This window comes from Ranitomeya variabilis, chromosome 4 (genome assembly GCF_051348905.1).
Source record: "Ranitomeya variabilis isolate aRanVar5 chromosome 4, aRanVar5.hap1, whole genome shotgun sequence".
In the NCBI taxonomy this organism is placed as follows: Eukaryota; Metazoa; Chordata; class Amphibia; order Anura; family Dendrobatidae; genus Ranitomeya; species Ranitomeya variabilis.
This window is the reverse complement of record NC_135235.1, coordinates 54,638,900-54,663,831: the sequence shown is the minus strand read 5'-3', so window position 1 is coordinate 54,663,831 and position 24,932 is coordinate 54,638,900. Positions and strand designations below refer to the sequence as shown.

At 46.8% G+C, this 24,932-nt stretch overlaps 2 long non-coding RNA genes across 4 annotated transcripts; one reads left to right on the top strand and one right to left on the bottom strand.

Moving 5' to 3' along the window:
- Positions 1 to 16,817: 16,817 nt before the first annotated feature.
- LOC143768380 (uncharacterized) lies at positions 16,818 to 17,670 on the bottom strand. 2 transcript variants are annotated; one of them, XR_013213836.1, is made up of 4 exons: positions 17,580 to 17,670; positions 17,330 to 17,382; positions 17,089 to 17,178; positions 16,818 to 16,954 (listed from the first exon to the last, which is right to left on the bottom strand). It is a non-coding gene; the product is annotated as an uncharacterized LOC143768380 (long non-coding RNA). The 2 variants fall into 2 exon arrangements; XR_013213835.1 differs by having other exon boundaries at positions 17,330 to 17,670.
- Positions 17,671 to 17,691: 21 nt separating this feature from the next.
- Positions 17,692 to 18,609, top strand: LOC143768379 (uncharacterized). 2 transcript variants are annotated; one of them, XR_013213834.1, is made up of 4 exons: positions 17,692 to 17,782; positions 17,980 to 18,032; positions 18,184 to 18,273; positions 18,408 to 18,609. It is a non-coding gene; the product is annotated as an uncharacterized LOC143768379 (long non-coding RNA). The 2 variants fall into 2 exon arrangements; XR_013213833.1 differs by having other exon boundaries at positions 17,692 to 18,032.
- The last annotated feature ends 6,323 nt before the right edge of the window (positions 18,610 to 24,932 follow it).

Genomic DNA, 24,932 nt, shown 5'->3' with positions numbered 1-24,932 from the left:
TTTAGGCCTAGGAAGTCTGTCTGCGGTCCCTCCTTCCAATTGTCCTCCCCTGACCACACCAATGCTGCCTGTGTACCCCTGTAGCCAAATATAAGCTGCATAGAGCCTATTTTATTATTTTAGGCCTAGGAAGTCTGTCTGCGGTCCCTCCTTCCAATTGTCCTCCGCTGACCACACCAATGCTGCCTGTGTACCCCTGTAGCCAAATTTAAGCTGCATAGAGCCTATTTTATTATTTTAGGCCTAGGAAGTCTTTCTGCGGTCCCTCCTTCCAATTGTCCTCCGCTGACCACACCAATGCTGCCTGTGCACCCCTGTAGCCAAATTTAAGCTGCATAGAGCCTATTTTATTATTTTGGGCCTAAGAAGTCTGTCTGCGGTCCCTCCTTCCAATTGTCCTCCGCTGACCACACCAATGCTGCCTGTGCACCCCTGTAGCCAAACTTAAGCTGCATAGAGCCTATTTTATTATTTTGGGCCTAGGAAGTCTGTCTGCGGTCCCTCCTTCCAATTGTCCTCCGCTGAGCACACCAATGTTGCCTGTGTACCCCTGTAACCAATTTAAAACTGCATAGAGCCAACTTTTTGAGTTAACACATACTACCTTTGTCTGTCTGTGCCACTCAATCACGCGGTCCTCCACTGAAAAAGCTGAGCTTCAACCTTCAGGCTCTCATTAAGTAGTTTTTAATGTAACACTGCAGTTGCCCTACTACTTTGGTTGGGGCCTAGTAACGGTGTCTGCCGCTCCTTGGTGTTCTCCTCCAGGTTTCCTTGTCTGAGCTTCAACCTTCAGGCTCTCATTAAGTAGTTTTTAATGTAACACTGCTGTTGCCCTACTGTTATGATCCCAGTGGCTGGGGATCACAGGAAATACTAGCTAAGTAACTAAACATAGACACGAGCTCTAGGGAGGTGGTAACTGGACTGACCGCAAAACCTGATCCTATCCAAACACACTAAAGGTAGCCGGTGAACGTGCCTAAAATCCTGGACGTCTCGACGCAGCCTGAGAAACTGACTACCCCTAAAGAGAAAGCAAGACCTCACTTGCCTCAAGAGAAATAATCCCAAAGATATAGGAAGCCCCCAACAAATAATAACGGTGAGGTAAGGAGAAAAGACACACGTAGGAATGAAAACAGATTCAGCCAATGAGGCCCGCTAATACTAGATAGCAGAAGACAGATAGCGAACTGTGCGGTCAGTAAAAAACCCTACCAAAATATCCACGCTGAGAATTCAAGAACCCCCACACCAACTAACGGTGTGGGGGGAGAAACTCAGCCCCCCAGAGCTACCAGCAACCTGGGAAATCACACATTAGCAAGCTGGACAAGAAACATATAGAACACTGATGATCAAAAAATGAACAAAACGGAAACTTAGCTTCTCTTGAAGAGACTGGGAGCAAGGTAGTCAGAAGGAATCAGAATAGCACTGAATACATTGACAGCAGGCATAGACTGAGAGTCCAAGTGAGCTTAAATAGAAAACCAGCCCACAGATAACGAGACAGCTGATGCCAGTCACAAACCTGCAGAAAGACAGCACTCACACAGTACCACTTGTGACCACAAGAGGGAGCCCAGAAATAGAGTTCACAACACCCTACTACTTTGGTTGGGGCCTAGTAATGGTGTCTGCCGCTCCTTGGTGTTCTCCTCCAGGTTTCCTTGTCTGAGCTTCAACCTTCAGGCTCTCATTAAGTAGTTGTTTATATAAGACAGCAGTTGGCCTACTAGTTTGGTTGGGGCCTAGTAACGGTGTCTGCCGCTCCTTGGTGTTCTCCTCCTCCTTGGTGTTCTCCTCCAGGTTTCCTTGTCTGAGCTTCAACCTTCAGGCTTTCATTAAGTAGTTTTTAATGTAACACTGCAGTTGCCCTACTACTTTGGTTGGGGCCTAGTAATGGTGTCTGCCACTCCTTGGTGTTCTCCTCCTCCTTGGTGTTCTCCTCCAGGTTTCCTTGTCTGAGCTTCAACCTTCAGGCTCTCATTAAGTAGTTTTTAATGTAACACTGCACTTGCCCTACTACTTTGGTTGGGGCCTAGTAACGGTGTCTGCCGCTCCTTGGTGTTCTCCTCCAGGTTTCCTTGTCTGAGCTTCAACCTTCAGGCTCTCATTAAGTAGTTGTTTAGATAACACTGCATCAGGCCTACTAGTTTGGTTGGGGCCTTCTAACGGTGTCTGCCGCTCCTGGGTTTCCTCCTGTTTGTTTGCTTCAACCTTCAGGCTCTCATTAGGTAGTTGTTAATGTAACACTGCAGTTGGCCTACTAGTTTGGTTGGGGCCTAGTAACGGTGTCTGCCGCTGCTTGGTGTTCTCCTCCACTGAACAAAGCAGTGCCGCCTGTTTCCTACTGTTACCAATTTAGAACTGCATTTAGCCTAGTTACTTATTTGGCCCTACTCACTGTGTCAGCCTCTCATTACAGTTGTCCTCCACTGAACAAAGCAATGCCGCCTGGTTAGTCCTGTTACCAATTTTGAACTGCATTTAGCCCACTTTATTATTTGGGGCTAGATCTGTGTTTCCTCCTCATCCTGCCCATTGCCCAGCCACTGCTAGATGAGTCCGCTGGTACATTGACCCAGACCACTACATTCCCCTTGCACTCTACACAGCCAGAATCTGACCCTGCTGAAAGTCAGGTTCCTCTTCCCGCTTACTATACCACCTTACACGGGGACAAAGAGGAAGGTGCAGGTGAAAGTGCAGGTTCCTTCATCAGGTGGGGGGGCATACTCGTTGGCGACGTCACAGGCACAGGGCCCCTCATAGTACGCAAAAGTGTCGCTGCCGGTGGGAGGCGCCCCCGCCGTGCAAACACACCGCCGTACTGTGAGGGGCCCTGTGCCAGTGCCAATGCGAATGAGTGGGCCCCCCCTGCTTGCTCAGGATCACAGCACTTGCAACGTTGAAATACTTACCTTTCCCTGCTCCACGCCGTGACGTAGTCCACGTTTCCTGGGCCCACTAAAAACTTTAACCAGCCCTACCCCCCACAACTTTAGCCAAATGACCCCCCAATTTCCAATGCCTAACTATTATTATAAAGTAAATTAATATTGACAAGCTTCAGTAACAAGAATGGATGTTTTTGCCATTAAAATGGGCACTGTAGGTGTTTTCCTGGCCTCCACTCACTGCCGACTATGCTTCCCCATTGACTTGCATTGGGTTTCATGTTTCGGTCGATCCCCGACTTTTCGCGATAATCGACCGACTTCACTCGACTCGACTTTTGACAAAGTCGGGTTTCGCAAAACCCGACTCGACCCCAAAAAAGTAAAAGTCGCTCAACCCTAGTTATGTCATCATGTCATGTTACCGTCCCTGTTGCTTTCATCATTTTAGAAACATATTGTATTAAACTATCTTTGACTACCATAAGCATTCTGCCATTTCTCTAAACTCCCCTCCGAGAGAACACAAATTCCCTCTTTAATGCCATGTATTCAAAGTAGCTATCCTATAATTTAATGTCTGGTCATTTAAAAGGAATCTCTCATCAGATTTTTGCTTTGTAATCTGGCAGCAGCATGAGGTAGGGATAGTGACCCTGATTCCAATAATGTATCACTGAGTTTCCTGAGTGCAGCAGTTGTGATAGAATCACAGTTTTATCTGTTGCAGATTTTGCAGAGATCAGAATGTTCAGCTCTTTGTAACCCCGCCCACTCCACATTCTACAAAGAAAGCTACCAATCAGTGGTGGGGGCGCAGTTGGACCAGGAAGCACGAGACAACTAGTCCTGAAGGGATAATCTCCTGCTGTCAGATTTCATAACAAACATCGAGTGACAAATTCTCTTTAACAACTCTGCCACATAACATATTTAGCCAAACATGCATCTTCTCCAAAATCCAAAAATAAAAGACTTGTAAAAGTCTGGCATTGACTTACATGGTAGCTACCTCTGATATGTGACACTAGAGAGCCAGCTTTCTTCTTTCTGGTCCTTCGGGAAAAAGCTAATTCCCAGGGAACATTGCCTGACATATAAGTCACTTCAAGGAAAAACCTTAGCCTGAGGGTTTGTGCACATATCTTTGCAGGTGGGGAAACCTGCCCCCCCCCCCAAAAAAAAAACAAACAGTTAAATGTCTGAGGTTTTTTTACCTGAAGCGTATTTTGTAAGGTTTTCATGTTGGTCATTTCCTGAATGCTTTTTCAAGGTTTTTGACCGACTTAATTTTTTTTTCGAGGGGACAGAAACCACCTGAAAAATGGTCAACTCACTTCTTTTAAATGCTTGAAGTAAACATACAAAAAGGCAACACCTTGTAATCCCGTCCAAACCACAGCAGTGAGGCAGTCAAAGGACCAAAATTGTAAGTAGATAAATCCATAAATTATTCCATCGCAAAAAAAACAGACATCGACGTTTCAATTCCTTTTTTGCTATGGAATAAAGGATTTAGTTATCTACCAACTGGAGTACTGCGATACACCCTTTTTATATACCTTCTTTTAAATGCATGTCATCTTTGGCAGCCTGAAACAATTAAGAAAGTTGTTTTTACATAGAAATATACATGTTCATTCTTTGGAACATTTCGCTAGAGCTTTTTCAGGTGGTTTTCCAGACAGAATTCCCTGACAAAGGCGTTGTGTGCACCTATCCTTAGAGACAGACTGCCGTATAACTCGTGCGAGGCTCACAATGTAAACCTCATGTTGACTGTCTGCTCTCCTGACCTGAGCTTCACAGCTGCATACAAATACATCACGCTGTCATGCTCAGGTCAGGAGAAGTGCTGGGCCAGTCCAATCATCGCACGAGTTATACGGCAGTCTGTCTCTGCCCGTAGACCTTCATTTCTCTCGGAGTCAGTAAGAACTGCTATAATGTCTCCAACTTCACTTTCAGCTTTTTGTGAATTCTTCGTGCTTATGGAAGACTGTTGTGTAATGCACAGCGTCACATACAATGGTTGCTGCATGCTTTGCAAAGACATTGGAGTGAGTTTTAATGAAAGTTTATCATAATATCTCAGACCAAGGATTGTGCCACTTACACTAGTGCAGAGGTGAATTTTGGTGGATTCAGAATGTTCTACCAACATGATTTTCACAGTCTGTAACAGTACTGCATCTTTAACATGTAACATTGAAAAACAACAAATGGTATATTCTGACCTGCGTCATGCAAATAACAACCAACACAACACTATGGATGGAAAAGGAGTCATATTAGGGATCTCTGGCCTCCAACATGGAGAGAAGGTAACACTGAGTGGACGTTATGTGGTGGTGAGTGCTAATGGCAGACATCCGAGGCAATATCATTAGTACACATTTTATTGAATGAAGACTGTGCAAATATCTCTTTGTCAGAATGGTATCACCATTGCCGATATCAATCATATTCCTCCAAGCCACTTTTTTTCAGATCCATCCGGTCCAATAGTAGTGACATATACACAGTGGAGGCTGGGGAAAGGTAGATTTTATTGACCTATGAAGACACAAGTGACTTGCCAAATATCCGCAAAAAAACACAATATTTATGATTTTCATAAGTCATAGTTGCTGTAGGGTGTAGGAAAAAAACAAGGAACCACTGGGCATTGTTGGAAAAAATGACGGCTCATAGATAGTGATCTTATTCAGGCTGTGTGTTTCAGCACCGTACAGGTGCCTTCATCAGGCCTCATGAATATCAGCATTAAAAGGATCCTTGTTTTTATTTTACACCTTACAGTATTTATTGTGGCTGCCATCGTGTCGGACCGGCACAACAAAGAGCTACAGCTGGTCCACACTTTACGAGTTTTCAGCCTGAGTTGTTCCTGTTAGGCTATGTTCACACATACCTGACGAAGGAACTTGCTTCCGAAACACGCGTCGGGGTGCGTGCTATCAAGACCAGGTGGTCCTTAAAGGTATATTACACTTTTTTACCATTATGGCACTTTAGTACTATGCACTTTTAGTGTGTTATTGAGGTATGTTGCTTACCTTGACACTTGTGCACTTTAGTTTTTTTGCCTCTATTTGAGGCTCCTCTTTTTGTTCGTCTTTATTTTTACACGTATACACTTGTATGGAATAATTTAATACATGAAATTCCTTTCTTTGGTGCTTAATTAGATGAATTTTTATGGTATTCACATATGTAATTTTATTTATATCTTAGGTGCCTTTTGATCATATCACGCTACTAATACCTTTAATTCGCCATTTGTAATATTGTTTTTTTTATATATAAGAAATATTTTATCCTATATTTTTTCTGATGTTAACCACTGTGACAAAACACTCCGGGATCGCCTTTGCTGGGGTCAAAGGTCACGTGGTTTTTGCATTGAATTCTGAGGTGACAGCAGGTTTCTGAGTTGGCTGACCTCAGGTCAGATTTATTAACGTGAAAGCAACATAGAAAAAACAAAACATTAAAATAAATCCTAGCCTGTCCGGCACTAACTAAACAGATACGTTGCTATCTAAACAACTGGGGGGGCTTCTGTTCTGATCCTTAGTGGTTGAGGATCACAAATTACTCCAGCAAGGTGACTAAACATAGGACAAGCTCTAGGGAGGTGGAAAACTGGACTGACCGCAAAACTGAACCTATCCAACCACACTAGAGGCAGCCGGTGAACGTGTCTAAAATCCTAGATGTCTCGAGCCAGCCTGAGGAACTAACTACCCCTAGAGAGAAAGAAAGACCTCTCTTGCCTCCAGAGAAATAATCCCCAAAGATATAGAAGCCCCCAACAGATAATAACGGTGAGGTAAGAGGAAGGCACATACACAGGGGTGAAAGCAGATTCAGCAAAAGAGGCCCACTAATTCTAGATAGCAGAAAATAGAAAAGGGGTCTATGCGGTCAGTAAAAAACCCTTACAAAATATCCACACTGAGATTTCAAGAACCCCCACACCAACTAACGGTGTGAGGGGAGAAAGTCAGTCCCCTAGAGCAACCAGCAAGTAAGAAATCACATTTTAACAAGCTGGACAAAAAACATGATGAACGCTGATAATCAGAAACTGAACAAACAAAAACTTAGCTTGTCTTGGAGAGACTGGGAGCAAGGTAGTCACCAGGAATCTGAAGAGCACTGAATACATTGATAGCAGGCAAGGAACTGAGTATCCAGGTGAGCTAAATACCAAGGATAACCAACCAAGGATAACGAACCAGCTGATGAAACAACCTGCAGAAAGACAACACTACACAGTACCGCTTGTGACCACTAGAGGGAGCCCAAAAATAGAGTTCACAACAGGCTTCTCCCTCCCAGCTAACAACACACAGTCCTTGAGCACAGCTCTCACTCACGTTTGTCTCACACAGACAGGCAATCTGTGTGCCCCAGGCTGACGCCGGAAACCCTCAGCTGGTCATCCTTTATTCCTGCACTCATTAACCCATCATTATCCTGAAGATACTGAGCAGCCTAATTCACATAGGACAAATACCTGGGCGAGATATACCTGCCCCCAACTACCAGACCGACATGATTCTTACATATCCCCCCCCCCTGCTCAGACCACTCAGGTCGAGCAAGAACACTCTCGAAACAGTGCACTCGGGACAGGGCATCAGCATTCCCCATCTGCACCCCGGGGCGGTGCTCCACCATGAAAGAGTAAGCCTGCAGGGCAAGGAATCACCGGGTTACCCGACTATTACGGTCTTTGTGGAGGTGCATCCACTTGAGAGGGGCATGGTCCGTGACCAGCTTAAACTTCCTACCTGCCAGGTAATACTTGAGGGAGTCGAGAGCCCATTTAATGGCTAGGCACTCTTTTTCAACCACGGCATACCTCTGCTCATGTACATTCAGTTTCCGGCTGAGGTAGAGGACCGGGTGTTCGACTCCGTCCCTCACCTGGGAAAGTACAGCTCCGACCCCAGTATCAGAAGCATCAGTTTGGACCACAAACTCGCTGCTGAAATCAGGAGTCACTAGTACGGGCTGAGAGCACAAAGCTCGTTTCAGGCTGTGGAAGGCCTCTCCAGCCGCTGAGGTCCATTTTACCATGACGGAACCCTTCCCTTTGGTAAGATCCGTCAAGGGGGTAGCCATGGCTGCAAAATTGGGTATGAACCGGCGATAATAGCCGGCGATCCCCAGGAAAGCTTGTACTTGTTTCTTGTTCACTGGTTGCGGCCAGCCCTGAATGGCCTGTATTTTGTCGATCTGTGGTTTAACCACTCCTCTGCCAATCACGTAACCCAAGTATCGGGCTTCTTCAAGACCGATGTGACATTTCTTGGGGTTTGCCGTTAAGCCTGCGTCTCGCAGGTCATCAATCACCGCCTGTACCTTCCGGAGGTGAGTTTCCCAGTCCAAGCTGTAAATTATGATGTCATCCAGGTAGGCCAAAGCGTACTGCCTGTGGGGCCTCAAGACTCGATCCATCAACCTCTGGAACGTTGCTGGAGCTCCGTGAAGTCCAAACGGCATGTAGACATACTGGAACAGACCTTCTGGTGTAGCAAATGCCGTCTGCCAGTACCCCTTTGTTAGATCCAGGGTCGTAATGTATCGGGCTTTACCCAGCCGGTCGATCAACTCATCGACCCGAGGCATAGGGTACGCATCAAATTTAGAAACCGCATTCAGTTTCCTAAAGTCATTACAAAACCGTATGGAGCCATCCGGCTTTGGTATCAACACGATTGGACTGGACCAGGCGCTGTGTGACTCCTCAATGACTCCTAAGTCCAACATTGCCACCACCTCCCGGGAGACGGCTTCACGGCGTGCTTTTAGAATCCGGTATGGCTTCACATGAACTGTGACACCAGGCTCTGTAACAATCTCATGTTTCACCAGCTTAGTCCGGCCAGGTTTTTCTGAGAAAAACTGTCGGTTCTGTAACAAAAACTGCTTAACCTCAGATTTTTGTTGTTCTGAGAGAGTCTCGGCAATCTGCACCTCCGGTACGGTAGGTGCGCAAACCGGACGGGGCAGATCCGCCGTTAAGGCAGAGCGGTCTTTCCAGGGTTTTATCAGATTCACATGATAAATCTGTTCTGGTTTTCTCTTACCGGGCTGGTACACTTTATAGTTCACTTCCCCAACTCTTTCCTTGACCTCAAAGGGGCCCTGCCATTTCGCTAGAAATTTACTATCCACTGTAGGGATTAGGACCAACACCCTATCCCCGGATGCAAACGTACGGACCTTAGCACCTCTATCATAACTTTGCCTCTGGGCTCCCTGGGCCTGTAACATATGGTCCCTAACAATGGGCATGACAGCGGCAATACGGTCCTGCATTTGTGTTACATGGTCGATCACCGTTTTAAAGGGAGTGACTTGACCTTCCCAGGTTTCTTTTGCGACGTCCAACAGTCCCCGGGGACGACGGGCGTACAACAGTTCGAAAGGCGAAAACCCTGTGGAAGACTGGGGAACTTCCCTAATGGCAAACAGCAAATAGGGTAGCAAGTAATCCCAGTTCTTCCCATCTTTGTCTATCGCCTTCCGGAGCATCTGTTTTAAGGTTTTGTTGAACCGCTCAACCAGGCCATCTGTTTGAGGGTGATAGACAGACGTACGCAACTGGTCTATTTGTAAGAGTCTGCAGAGCTCCTTCATCACCCTCAACATAAAAGGAGTCCCCTGGTCGGTGAGTATCTGTTTTGGAATTCCCACCCGACTAAACACTTGTACCAACTCTTTGGCGATCGCTTTGGTAGCAGTGTTACGCAAAGGGATGGCTTCTGGGTAACGAGTGGCATAGTCCATGATGACGAGGATATGTTGGTGCCCACGTGCGGACCGGGGAAGGGGCCCAACCAGATCCATCCCAATTCTCTCAAAAGGGACTCCAATGATAGGGAGGGGTACCAAAGGGCTACAGATCCGAGTTTTAGGTGCAGAGATTTGGCACTCTGGACAGGACTCACAATAGTTACGTACATCACTATGTATTCCGGGCCACACAAAACAATGCAATATCCTTTCTGTGGTTTTCTGTACCCCCAGATGTCCCCCCATTATATGTCCGTGGGCCAGGTCCAGTACCTTCCACCTATAAGGTTTGGGTACCACTAACTGTTGCACAGTGTCTTCTCCTTTTTTCTCTACCTGGTAGAGCAAATCATTTTCAAGAACCAAGTACGGGTACGCTAGCCTAGTGTCAGGTTCTACGGGTACCCCATCTATCATTTTTACATTTTTCCTAGCCGGAATCAGGGTAGGATCTTTCATTTGCTCGCTGTGGAAGTCATCCAACTGGACTCCCAAATCTGGCAGGCAAGGTGCTGGATGGCTGTCTGCCTCCACCTCTCGCTGAGTTTCCTCAGTTTCCTCAGTTTCCCCCGCCAGAACTGAGAAGGGGAACTGAAGGTTAGTTTCAATAACCTCCCCAGCATCGTCTTCCTGTGGGTCCTCCTCTAGGAGTTCGGGACCTCCAGATTTCATGGGAAAAGACTCACAGCTACCGTGAAGGAGCAACTGATTCTCCCACAACTGCCAGAAATGGGGAAAATCCCTGCCCAGGATTACATCCTGTAACAATGCGGGAACGAGTCCCACTTTGTGTTGCACAGACCCATAGGGAGTGGAAATCGATATGACCGCTGTTAGGTACGAGCAGGTGTCACCATGCACACACGTTACAGAAAATTTGTCAGACGAACCAGATGGAAGTGCCACCAGACTAGCTTTCACCAGAGTCACCACACTTCCAGAGTCTAGTAATGCCACAACACTTTTCCCATCAACAGATAATTCACACAGGTGTTTTGCTATATCATTTTGACCCGTATTCACATTCACTAGCCGTGTAACCAAAGACATGCGTTTCTTAGAGTCTGTAACATCGCACTGCATGGGTTCAGTGGTAACAGGACAGTTTGCAGAAATATGGCCTTTCTCACGGCAGCGAAAACACCTAACAGGCCCCCTACTGAGACCACCGTCCAACACTCTCGGTCTCGGAGTGCGAGCAGTCCCGTGTTCCTCCCCCACAGTTTTTGGCAATTTTCCTTCACCCGTAGTCACTGGAACAGTCTTACCGGTTCCACGAGGAGAAGGCACAGACCTGGTGCTAGCGGTTTCGTCGGGAAGTCCTTCTGCCACGGAATAACGCTCGACCAACTCCACAAGTTGATCCGCTGTCGTGGGATTTCCTTGGCTTACCCACCTTTTCAGCGCTGGTGGTAGTACTCTCAGGTACTTGTCCAAGACAATCCGATGGATTATTTCGGGTGTTGTCAGTACCTCGGGTGGCAGCCATTTCTTTGTCAAGCAGATCAGGTCGAAATCTGAGACCGCGCCGGTTTATCTTCCTGGTATGTCCACTGGTGTACCCTCTGTGCACGGACAGCCGTCGTTACCCCCAGCCGGGCCAGGATCTCAACTTTCAGCTTCTCGAAGTCCTGAGCGACTTCCGGGTCCAAGTCATGGTAAGCTTTTTGGGCCTCGCCGGAGAGAAACGGAGCAATCAAATCGGCCCATCGTGCCTTCGGCCACTTCTCCCTCAATGCCGTCCGCTCAAACGTTGTCAGGTATGCCTCGACGTCATCTTCTGTAGTCAACTTTTGCCAGTATCGACTCACATGGATCCTTCTGGACTCTGCTTCCGGGTCTGCCTCAGGCATGCTCATCAGGCGCTGCGCCACCTGTTGGAGAAGCTGGCAGTCTGCAACCGTCATGTCCATTAACTCCTTCAGCTGTGCGGCCATCAAGCGATTAGCTTCATGCTGTGCGGCAGTGGCCTGCTGCTGTACGGCAGTGGACTGTACTAGGGCTTTCACCACGTCTTCCATACTGTTGCCTGTGCCACGTAATTGCCCGCGTTCTCCACCACAATGTGACAAAACACTCCGGGATCGCCTTTGCTGGGGTCAAAGGTCACGTGGTTTGTGCATTGAATTCTGAGGCGACAGCAGATTTCTGAGTTGGCTGACCTCAGGTCAGATTTATTAACGTGAAAGCAACATAGAAAAAAACAAAACATAAAAATAAATCCTAGCCTGTCCGGCACTAACTAAACAGATACGTTGCTATCTAAACAACTGGGGGGCTTCTCCCTCCCAGCTAACAACACACAGTCCTTGAGCACAGCTCTCACTCACGTTTGTCTCACACAGACAGGCAATCTGTGTGCCGGAAACCCTCAGCTGGTCATCCTTTATTCCTGCACTCATTAACCCATCATTATCCTGAAGATACTGAGCAGCCTAATTCACATAGGACAAATACCTGGGCGAGATATACCTGCCCCCGACTACCAGACCGACATGATTCTTACACCACTTATATGTGTCTTTGTTACGCCGCTGCCGCCTCTTACTCACCTGTCTTCGGCGTCTCGGCACGCCTCCTCTCCTGCGGCATCCTCTTCACTGTGCTCCCTCCCTGCTTCTGTTGCTCGTCGGGTGCGCGCGCATGCCAGATTCAGCACTGCGTGCACGCACCTCTAACCTTCCTGACGGCACTCCTTCTCTCGTCTCTCTCTTCCTGGAGGACCGTCACCCGGAAGTGCCTCGTTGTCTTGGTATGTAAGCAGCTTCCGTCCGCCTCTCTGTGCCTGTAGATCACTTGTGCTATGCTCGTGCTCTTGGCCCCTTCTCAGCACAGTTCTCCGGCCGTCCTGCCGTCCCTGTGCTGCCGGTCCTCCTGTCGTTCCTGTGTTACCGGTCCTCCTGCCGTCCCTGTGTTGCCGGCCCACCTGCCGTCCCTGTGTTACTGGTCCTCCTGCCGTCCCTGTGTTGCCGGTCCTCCTGTCGTTCCTGTGTTACCGGTCCTCCTACTGTCCCTGTGTTGCCGGTCCACCTGCCGTCCCTGTGTTACCGGTCCTCCTGCCGTTCCTGTGTTGCCAGTCCTCCTGCCGTCCCAGTGTTGCCAGTCCTCCTGCTCTCCCGGTACCATCAGTCCTGTGTCACCATAGTCTTGTGTTTTACCCTCCCCCGTCGGTCTGGTTCCTCTTCTAACCCTTTGCTGTTCTATAGTGCTTCCCCAGCTTCCGTGGTGGTAGTCCCTCGCGGGCCTGCCCCTAACTCTCCCTGTATAGGGGGCGGTCCACCTGGTCAGCTCGCCCGTGAGGGGATCGTCATCACGGTCCAGTGGGTCCACTTTCCTTCCTTTCCCTAGTAACCTCACAGTATCTACAGGCCATGGACCCCGCTGGTGTCTCCGCAACTCAAAAAGAGTTGCTTTTTCTACGTGAGAACCAGACGAGAATCATGTCCTTCCTTAAAAATATGGAGTCTCGTCTCGCATCTTTACAATCTTCTGACCCAAGTAACGCTTCACAGCTGTCAGCTCTGCAGCAGGAGCTTGGCCAACAGCGAGACACTCAGTCTCATATTTTGAATTATATGGCCTCCATCGATAATCGTCTTCTCTCCCTGAAGGGTGCTGCCTCTGCTCCTGTCCAGGTCTCCGCCCCTCAGCCCTCTCCTCGTCTGGCCAGGCCTCCTCGCTATAGTGGGGATCCTAAATTTTATCGAGGGTTTCTCAATCAGTGTCAGTTACACTTTGAGTTATCCCCGCTGTTATACCCCACGGACCGTGCTAAAGTAGCTTTTGTGGTTTCCCATTTGGAGGGTGAGGCTTTGTCCTGGGTCAATCCTCTCTGGGAGCGAGGTGATCCGGTGGTTTCCCAACTTAATCTCTTTTTGGATACCTTTCGCAAGGTTTTTGATGAACCTGGTCGTTTGGTATCTACTACTGAGTCTCTTTTTAACCTATGCCAGGGTACCCTTTCTGTGGCGCAGTACGCCATCCGATTTCGAACACTGTCCTCCGATCTAGGGTGGAACAATGAAGCTTTGGTGGGAGCATTCTGGCGGGGTTTATCTTCCCGAATTAAGGATGAGCTGGCGGGGCGTGATACTCCTACTACTTTGGATGACCTTATCTTCTTGGCAACTCGCATAGATTTGCGTTTCCAGGAGCGCTCTCGGGAGGTTGTCAGAGAGAGGAGGCTTCCAGGTTCGTCTACTGCCGCTCGCAGTGCTTCTATCCCCCAAGCTTCTTCAGTTCCCACCTCTTCTTCTCCTGAGCCCATGCAGGTAGATCGCCTCAAGTCTGCGGTATTACTCCGAAAGGAGAGACTTGCGCAGGGATTATGCTTCTATTGTGGCAGTGCCTCTCATCTTCTACGTTCCTGCCCCCAGAAGCCGGGAAACGCCTTCGCCTAGGACAGGTAAGAGAGGTCTTCCTAGGTAGTTACGATTCCTCTCCACCTTTGATTTTGTCTGTGATTTTACATTTGGGGTCTAACTGCTTCTCTTTAGACGCCTACGTAGATTCTGGAGCAGCTGGGAATTTTGTCCAACTCGAGGTTGTTCAAAGACTTGGGATTCCTGTCAGGTCCTTGGAGGTTCCTAGGCAAATAGCTTCTGTTGATGGTCAGCCTTTGCGGGAGTCCGTTTCTTCAGTCACCGAGGAGGTTGAAATTCAAATCGGAGCTCTTCATCATGAAAAATTGGCTTTCTACGTTCTGCCGTCTTTGTCCCATCCGTTTCTTTTTGGTCTACCCTGGTTAAGAAATCATGAACCTATCCTAAACTGGCGAACTGGAGATGTCATAAGCTGGGGACAGTCTTGTGTGAATAGATGCCTACTACCCGTCAAGCCTATTTGTTCCCTTTCATCTGTTCCTGGACTTGAGAATCTACCTTCGGTTTATTCTTCGTTTTCGGACGTCTTCAACAAGAAAGAAGCAGAAGTTTTACCGCCGCATCGTCCTTACGATTGCCCGATTGATCTAGTTCCAGGTTCTTCTCCTCCCAGAGGTCGTATCTATCCCCTGTCTCCCTCCGAGTCTCAAGCCATGTCCGAATATGTCCAGGAGAACTTGGCCAGAGGTTTTATCCGAAAATCTTCTTCTCCTGCAGGGGCTGGGTTTTTCTTTGTTAAGAAGAAAGATGGTTCCCTGCGACCCTGCATTGATTATCGTGGCCTCAATAGTATCACGATTAAGAATAAATATCCTCTGCCTCTTATTCCGGAACTCTTCGACCGTCTACGGGGAGCTCGCATCTTCACTAAACTGGATCTCAGGGGTGCCTACAATTTGATCCGTATTCGCTCAGGTGACGAATGGAAGACTGCATTTAACACCCGCGATGGTCATTATGAGTATTTGGTGATGCCCTTCGGCCTATGTAACGCTCCTGCGGTCTTTCAAGAGTTGGTGAATGATGTGTTTCGAGACCTACTATACACCTGTGTTGTGGTATATTTGGACGATATACTTGTGTTTTCCCCGGATCTACCTTCTCATCGAAGAGATGTCCGTCAAGTCCTTCTTCGCTTGAGAGAGAATCGGCTTTATGCAAAGCTAGAGAAGTGTGCCTTTGAACAGTCGTCATTACCGTTCCTGGGTTTCATCATCTCTGATTCGGGTCTACGTATGGATCCAGGCAAGGTTGCTGCCGTTCTCAATTGGCCTCGTCCTCTTGGTGTAAAGGCAATCCAACGTTTTCTAGGATTCGCAAATTATTACCGGCAATTTATTCCTCACTTCTCTTCCTTGTCGGCCCCCATCTCTTCTTTGACGAAGAAAGGTGCCAATCCTCATCTCTGGCCCGCAGAGGCCGAAGAGGCTTTCCTGTGTCTCAAGGAAGCTTTTGCTTCAGCTCCTGTACTCCATCGCCCTGAAGCAAATAAACCCTTCTTGTTAGAGGTTGATGCCTCCGCAGTCGGAGCTGGAGCAGTGCTATCTCAGAGGTCCATTTCCGGTCGTCTTGTGCCTTGTGGTTTCTTCTCCAAGAGCTTCTCGTCTTCTGAAAAGAATTATTCCATTGGCGATAAAGAACTTTTAGCCATTAAAATGGCACTGGAGGAGTGGAGGTATCTACTGGAAGGAGCGCTCCATCCTTTTGTAATCTATACGGACCATAAGAATCTAGCATACATCCGTTCCGCGCATCGACTAAATCCTCGACAGGCCAGATGGGCCTTATTCTTCGCCCGATTTGACTTCGAACTCCGCTTTCTGCCTGGTGAGAAGAACTTCAAGGCCAATGCTTTATCCAGGTCTTTCTCGCTGATGGACACTGAGGAAGAGACCACACACATCGTTGATCCAACCAAGGTCATCACGGTAGCTCCAATCTCCCTGACCTCTGTACCTCCGGGTAAGACTTTTGTTTCTGAGAAAGACAAGAGACGTGTTTTACTTTGGGGCCATGCCTCCAAACTGGCAGGTCATGTTGGTTTCAAGAAAACCTACAACCTCATATCCCGCTACTATTGGTGGTCAACTCTTTTGAAGGATGTCCGAGCTTTTGTCGAGTCTTGTCCATCTTGTGCCAAGAACAAGGTTCCTAGACAGTTGCCTTCTGGTCTTCTGCATCCTCTTCCTGTGCCTTCTGCTCCATGGCAACATATTGCAGTAGATTTTATTACTGATTTGCCTCGTTCCTCTGGTTGCACCGTCATCCTCGTGGTAGTGGACCGTTTCTCGAAAATGGCTCATTTCATTCCTCTCTCAGGTTTGCCATCAGCTCCTGTGTTGGCGAAGATTTTTGTTCAACATATTTTTCGCCTTCATGGTCTACCTCAGCATATCGTTTCTGACCGTGGTGTCCAATTCACCGCTCGGTTCTGGAGGTCTCTCTGTAAGTCGATGAACATCTCGCTCGACTATTCTTCAGCCTATCATCCTCAGTCCAATGGCCAAGTGGAGCGTACTAACCAAACTTTGGTAACTTATCTCTGGCACTTCACCAATGCTCATCATAGTGATTGGTCCGACTTACTGCCATGGGCAGAGTTTTCTTATAATAATCACACCAGTGAAGCCTCTGCCAAGTCTCCATTTTTTGTCGTTTATGGACTAAACCCTGGACTTCCTCTACCGGTCCCTCCTGTCTCATCTGTGCCAGCAAATATAATAATTCTTGGCACTCAGGAGAAATTTGTAGAATGATTCAAAAAGTAGATTTTTATTCTAGTGCATCCAGCTCAACATATAAACGTTTTCGGTCTCGACAACTGAGACCTTCATCAGATATGGTTGTCAAATGCTGTAATGTATATACAAAAGAGATGAGAGAAATATTTTTTAAAATAAAGAAAATACTGTTTGCACAATTATACAAAAACAAAATGATGAATAATATGATCCATATTATACTAAACAAAATGACGGCCTGCATACAAATATCGATAGTAGCATGCAGCGCAGAAGGCAGAAAAAGGTGGATCCGGCCTGAATCAGCGTGCGTTGTGAGTCCTGTTCAACAGAGTGCTGGAGAGTGTACACATGTTAAGGATATACTAGGTAGGAGAGAAAATAAACATGGGTAACATGGAACAGGTAGCATAAGTAGACATCGGGATGTGATCTGGTGATGGATATGATAAGATATAAAGCACACACTGTCCTAGGTAAAGGATACGGGAAGTGGACCAACCTCCACTAGTAGGTGTAGGGCTACGCACAGTGAGCTATCTGTAAACATGAAAGAAATTATACGCATCAGAGTGTACATGGTAGACAAGACAAGAAGGACAAACCATGAGGATGGCACAGTGACGGAACACGAGATAACCTGTGGAATGCATGCCATAATGACTAACGGGGTGACCACCCTAAAACCAGATTGCTGCTGAGTGATAAACGGGCACCCATGGTCCAGGGAAGTTTACCTGGAGGACACTGGTAGTGTGTATGAGTCACACACTGTGTGTGTAGCCGAGGAGCGGGAGAGCAATGCGTCTGTGAATGCAAAGATATGGGACCGTGTGAGCCTCACACGGTCCCATATCTTTGCATTCACAGACGCATTGCTCTCCCGCTCCTCGGCTACACACACAGTGTGTGACTCATACACACTACCAGTGTCCTCCAGGTAAACTTCCCTGGACCATGGGTGCCCGTTTATCACTCAGCAGCAATCTGGTTTTAGGGTGGTCACCCCGTTAGTCATTATGGCATGCATTCCACAGGTTATCTCGTGTTCCGTCACTGTGCCATCCTCATGGTTTGTCCTTCTTGTCTTGTCTACCATGTACACTCTGATGCGTATAATTTCTTTCATGTTTACAGATAGCTCACTGTGCGTAGCCCTACACCTACTAGTGGAGGTTGGTCCACTTCCCGTATCCTTTACCTAGGACAGTGTGTGCTTTATATCTTATCATATCCATCACCAGATCACATCCCGATGTCTACTTATGCTACCTGTTCCATGTTACCCATGTTTATTTTCTCTCCTACCTAGTATATCCTTAACATGTGTACACTCTCCAGCACTCTGTTGAACAGGACTCACAACGCACGCTGATTCAGGCCGGATCCACCTTTTTCTGCCTTCTGCGCTGCATGCTACTATCGATATTTGTATGCAGGCCGTCATTTTGTTTAGTATAATATGGATCATATTATTCATCATTTTGTTTTTGTATAATTGTGCAAACAGTATTTTCTTTATTTTAAAAAATATTTCTCTCATCTCTTTTGTATATACATTACAGCATTTGACAACCATATCTGATGAAGGTCTCAGTTGTCGAGACCGAAAACGTTTATATGTTGAGCTGGATGCACTAGAATAAAAATCTACTTTTTGAATCATTCTACAAATTTCTCCTGAGTGCCAAGAATTATTATATTTGCTACTACGGGTTGGATCCCCTACTTGAGCACCTCCCAAGAATCCCTGAGTGCCGTGGCCAATACTTTCTATCATCTGTGCCAGCGTCGGAGCTTCTGTCTAGGGAATTCTCCAGGATCTGGCAGGAGACCAAGTCTGCCCTAGAGACAGCTCAACTTAGGATGAAGAGACATGCGGATAAGAGGCGTCTTGACTCCCCTATATTTCATCAGGGGGATAAGGTTTGGCTTTCGTCTAAATTTATTCGCCTTAAAATCCCTTCGCACAAACTTGGTCCTCGCTTTATTGGTCCTTTCGAGGTCTTGGCATGTATTAACAATGTTTCTTACAAGTTGAAGCTTCCGGCCTCTCTTCGCATTCCCAATTCGTTTCATGTTTCTCTTCTTAAACCCGTAATCTTTAATCAGTTTCATGCCTCAACCTTATCTTCTTCTTCCCCTGTTTCTGCGGATAATAACTTTGAGATTAAGGACATTTTAGCCATGAAAAAGCGTAGGGGTAAAACTTTGTTTTTGGTGGACTGGAAGGGTTTTGGGCCTGAGGAGAGATCCCGGGAGCCTTGGAAGAACATTCAGGCTCCTCGTATCTTAGCTAGATTTCTTTCCAGCCTTAGGGGTAAGGGGAGGTGTAAGGACGGGTGTACTGTTACGCCGCTGCCGCCTCTTACTCACCTGTCTTCGGCGTCTCGGCACACCTCCTCTCCTGCGGCGTCCTCTTCGCTGTGCTCCCTCCCTGCTTCTGTTGCTCGTCGGGTGCGCGCGCATGCCAGATTCAGCACTGCGCGCGCACCTCTAACCTTCCTGACGGCACTCCTTCTCTCGTCTCTCTCTTCCTGGAGGACCGTCACCCGGAAGTGCCTCAATGTCTTGGTATGTAAGCAGCTTCCGTCCGCCTCTCTGTGCCTGTAGATCACTTGTGCTATGCTCGTGTTCTTGGCCCCTTCTCAGCGCAGTTCTCCGGCCGTCCTGCCATCTCTGTGTTACCGGCCCTCCTGCCGTCCCTGTGCTGCCGGTCCTCCTGTCGTTCCTGTGTTACCGGTCCTCCTGCCATCCCTGTGTTGCCGGCCCACCTGCCGTCTCTGTGTTACCGGTCCTCCTGCCGTCCCTGTGTTGCCGGTCCTCCTGTCGTTCCTGTGTTACCGGTCCTCCTACCGTCCCTGTGTTGCCAGTCCTCCTGCCGTCCCTGTGTTACCGGTCCTCCTGCCGTCCCTGTGTTACCGGTCCTCCTGCCGTTCCTGTGTTGCCAGTCCTCCTGCCGTCCCAGTGTTGCCAGTCCTCCTGCTCTCCCGGTACCATCAGTCCTGTGTCACCATAGTCTTGTGTTTTACCCTCCCCCGTCGGTCTGGTTCCTCTTCTAACCCTTTGCTGTTCTATAGTGCTTCCCCAGCTTCCGTGGTGGTAGTCCCTCGTGGGCCTGCCCCTAACTCTCCCTGTATAGGGGGCGGTCCACCTGGTCAGCTCGCCCGTGAGGGGATCGTCATCACGGTCCAGTGGGTCCACTTTCCTTCCTTTCCCTAGTAACCTCACAGTCTTGATAGGTGCACAATTTCTATGTAGTACCACTTTGTGTGGGTCGTGGCTGGGTCTTCCAGCAAGATAATGACCCAAAACATACAGCTAAAGGCAAAAAATGAGTGGCTCAAAAAGAAGCACATTAAGGTCATGGAGTGGCCGAGCCAGTCTGCACACTTTAATCCCATAGAAAACTTATGGAGGGAGTTGCCAAGCGACAGCCTCAAAATCTTAATGAGTAAGAGATGATCTGCAAAGAGGAGTGGACCAAAATTCCTCCTGACATGTGTGCAAACCTCATCATCAACTGCAAAAACATCTGACTGCTGTGTTTGCCAGCAAGGGTTTTGCCACCGAGTATTAAGTCTTGTTTGCCAGAGGGATCAAATATTTATTTCTCACTGCAAATTGCAACCTTGCAACAACCTTGAGAAAGAGGGATGGTTCCCTTGAAACACGTCGGGATTGGCCCTTGTACATGTCCGTCTTCCACGGGCAGGTGACGTCACCGCTAACCACGCCCCCCACTCACCATGCTACTACACGGCGGCGCCTTCGGCCAAGGCTGACCGCCGTTTCTTGCAGATGGGGATTCAGGAGCCATTTCTGTGCAAAGGGAGGACGCTCCCCAACTGTGGACTCAGTTCGGCTAACTGCATTGCCAGAGACTTCAGACACAAGCAAGTAAGTGACGCTCTATTAACTTTGGAACGTGTAGTGACTACAGGCACATAGTCACTAAGTTTGTGCATCGGCACACTGGTATTAGTGCGACAGCCCCTTTTACATTATCCTTGAGACATTTTCTTGGGCACATTTGCAGATCCCATCTGCCAGGGTGCCAGCGGCTTATACACTACAGTGGAATAGGACTGCGCCAGTGTGATTTTGTTTTAAATGGATCTCGTAGATAATGAAGGGATGAGACGACCAAAGGCTGTGGAACCTCATTCTGATGCTCCATAAATGTTGCCTACGGCCACTTTTGGTTCTGTTGCGCAGCACGAGACCTGGTGACTGAAGAGCGGTGACATAAGTAACGTCACCGCTCTTCAGATATTCCAGGTCTTGCGCTGAGCTCGGCGACTGTGAAGAGCAGTATTGTTACTACCGTCACCGCTCTTCAGAGTCGCTGGGTCTCGCCAGGTCTGCTGTAGTAGTGGGGGTGTCTGATAGACACCTCTCCATTACTTACACCAAGGATTGATAGCAGCTGACATTATGCAGTTGACATCAACCCTAAAAATCATTACACATACCAGAATTAAATGCTCTGGCGGCTGGGAAAAGCAGCAGAGTTAGCGCTATTCCCAGGCACTGGGTGCTAACTACAACTGTCATCATCCTTGCCTGGTCTCCCTGCGAAGCATTTCTGCTGTATTTACATGCGCTAATCTCAGGCAGCTAAATGAGTGTGATCGACAATAGTGAAGTCGCTCGCTTGTTTCCGGCCTCTTTACACCAACTGAGAAAGAATGATGGGGACAGAACAAACACAATTAAAGCAATCTGTCCTCATACAGTATCATGTTATCAGCAGAACATCTACAGTTTACACCAGTGATGTGCTGCTGAGAACAAGGATTTCTGTTCCCACATAAACAATCCAATTACTCGATAAATAGGCAGCATTTTGCTTGTTTAGTATAATACACCCCATAGTCCTCCATGAATTATAATGTGCACCTCAGTCCTCCATATATGTAGTATAATACACTCCTCAGTCCTCCATATAGTATAATATACTCCTCAGTCCTCCATATAGTATAATACACTCCCCATAGTCCTCCATATGGTATAATACACTCCTCATAGTGCTCCATATAGTATAATGCCCCACCATTGTCATCCATGTAGTACAATTCACTTCCCATAGTATAATGCACCCCATAGTTCTTCATATAGTAGAATGTATTCCCCATAGTCCTCGATACAGTATAATGCAGCCCACATATAGTATAATGATGCCACCCCACAGTATAATGCAGCCACCCCACAGAATATATTTTAGCCCCCTGAGTATAATGTAACCCCCCAGAGAATATAATGCAGCCCCCTCATATAGTACAATGCAGCCCCTGCATATATAATATATGGTAGCCCCCCTCATAGAGCATAATGCAGCCCCCCATAGAATATAATACAGCACCCCATAGAATGTAATACAGCCTCCCCATAGAATATAATACAGCCTGCATAAAATATAATGTAGCCCCATAGAATATAATGCAGCACCCCATAGAATGTAATACAGCCCCCATAGAATGTAATACAGCCCAATTCCCCATAGAATATAATACAGCCCCCATAGAATATAATACAGCCCCCATAGAATATAATGTAGCCCCCATAGAATGTAATACAGCCCCCCCATAGAATGTAATACAGCCCTTCCCCATAGAATGTAATACAGCCCCCCATAGAATGTAATGCAGCCAGCCCTCATAGAATGTAATGCAGCCAGCCCTCATATAATGTAATGCAGCCAGCCCCCATAGAATGTAATGCAGCTAGCGCAGGTGCCGGAAAAGGTCAGAGAGGCCCAGCGCCTGCGCACTGCAGTACTTTGCTCTGCCCTCAACAGGGAGATAAAGTACGCCTGCACCGGAGTCGCGGCAAGAAGACAAGAAGAGGACGTCTTTGTATGAAGATATGATTTTGGCGGTGACAGATGCCCTTTAATAACTTTATTGATAGCAGCCAAGACGTGTAGGTGCAGGTATTTCTGCATGTGGCACTGATACTTGATACTGAATAAATTGAGATGTTTTTACAATTTTTTATCATTTTTCCATCATTTGTATTTTCGTTAACATGTCTATAAATCTTTTAATTTTTGAAATTCCATAACTTTTCCTTCTTATAGTTGGAATTTCAATGTTGAAGAGTAAATAGTAAATATATATCTGATTTGAAAAAAGAAGCATTATATATAAAGCTCTGGCAAAAATTAAGAGGCCCCTGCAAAATGGTCAGTTTGTCTGATTTTTCTCTTTATGGGTATATTTTTGAGTAAAATGTAAATTGTTCTTTTAGTCTATAAACTTCTGACAACATGTCTCCGAATTTCCAAGCAATACATTTTGTATTTTTTTTCTGAAAAGGAGAAATGGTTAAAATGAAAAAACAAACAGTCCTTTCAGACCTCAAATAATGCAAAGAAAACAAGTTCATATTCATTTAGAAACAACAATACTCATGTTTTAACTCAGAAGAGTCCAGAAATCAATATTTTGTGGAATAACCATGATTTTTAATTACTAATTGGCACTTTTCCTTCAAAAGTTTCTATCAAAACGCTTTTAAGGAAAGTCTCAGTAGGTGGACTTCTAGGGCTTCAGAAGGACTGGAACTGGTCTTTATTCTACTATGGCACATCAACTGTATTTTTTCAATCAATATTTTAAAGGGAACCTGTCACCCCCAAAATCGAAGATGAGCTAAGCCCACCAGCATCAGGGGCTTATCTATAGCATTCTGGAATGCTGTAGATAAGCCCCCGATGTATCCTGAAAGATGAGAAAAAGAGGTTAGATTATACTCACCCAGGGGCGTTCCCGCTGCGGTCTGGTCTGATGGGTGTCACAGTCCGGTCCGGGGCCTCCCATCTTCTTACGATGACATCCTCTTCTTGTCTTCACGCTGCGGCTTGGGAAAGGTCAGAGAGGCCCGGCGCCTTGCTTGTGCAAGATGCCTGTATATCTGGTAGGTGGGTGTTGGCCAAAAAAGTGCCCTACATGTTGACAAGCAGTGGACACCACATTGATGTACGAAGGAGCTTTTCACATAATTGCGTCTACTGTGACCACACGTGGGGCACTTTTTTTACTTCTGTAATCCTACATTAAGTTGGGTGTCAAGTGTTATTTCATTACAAATCAGAAATGAACCTGCACGTTCTACAGATGCCAACACTTTTTTTAACAGGAAAAAATGCAAAGTACTACATCTGGGCAATAAAAATGAAAAAAAAAACATTTACAGAATGGGAGGAATAGGGTTAAGCAACAGCACATGTGAAAAAGACTTGGGTATACTAATAGATCACATACTGAACATAAAAGTCATTATTGCCCTCTACTCCTCTTTGGTCAGACCTCATCTGGAATACTGTGTCCAGTTTTGGGCACCACATTTTAAAAAAGACATCAACAAACTGGAGCAAGTTCAGAGAAGAGCGACCAGAATGGTGACCGGGTTGCAAACCATATCCTATGAGGAACGGTTACAGGATCTGGGAATGTTTAGCTTGCAATAAGAAGACTGCGAGGAGACTTAATAGCTGTCTACAAATATCTCAAGGGCTGTCACATTGTAGAAGGATCATCTTTATTCTCATTTGCACAAGGAAAGACTAGAAGCAATGGGATAAAACTGAATGGGAAGAGACACAGATTAGTTATTAGAAAAAACTTTTTGACAGTGAGGGTCATTAATGAGTGGAACAGGCTGCCACAAGAGGTGGTGAGTTCTCCTTCAAGAGAAGTCTTCAAACAGAGGCTGGACAGACATCTGTCTGAGATGGTTTATTGAATCCTGCTTTGAGCAGGGCATTGAACCAGATGATCCAGGAGGTCCTTTCCAACTCTAACATTCTATGATTCTATGACTATAAAAGCTGTTCTGTGTCCATCACAAACCAGAAATTAAGCTGCCAGGATCTGGACACTCTAACACTGTAAACGCTATTCTACCAGTGACTGAAGACCGTTGTATCTTTCAATTGTACAACTTACTAACATAAGTACATTTTGGAACATTATTTCTTGCTTGGAAACTTTAAAAATAATTATGTTTGGAAATTAAATAGTTACATCCACTGTGTATAGTACTAAGGTACATTTGCATATAGCTTCTATTAGATAACAGAGTGC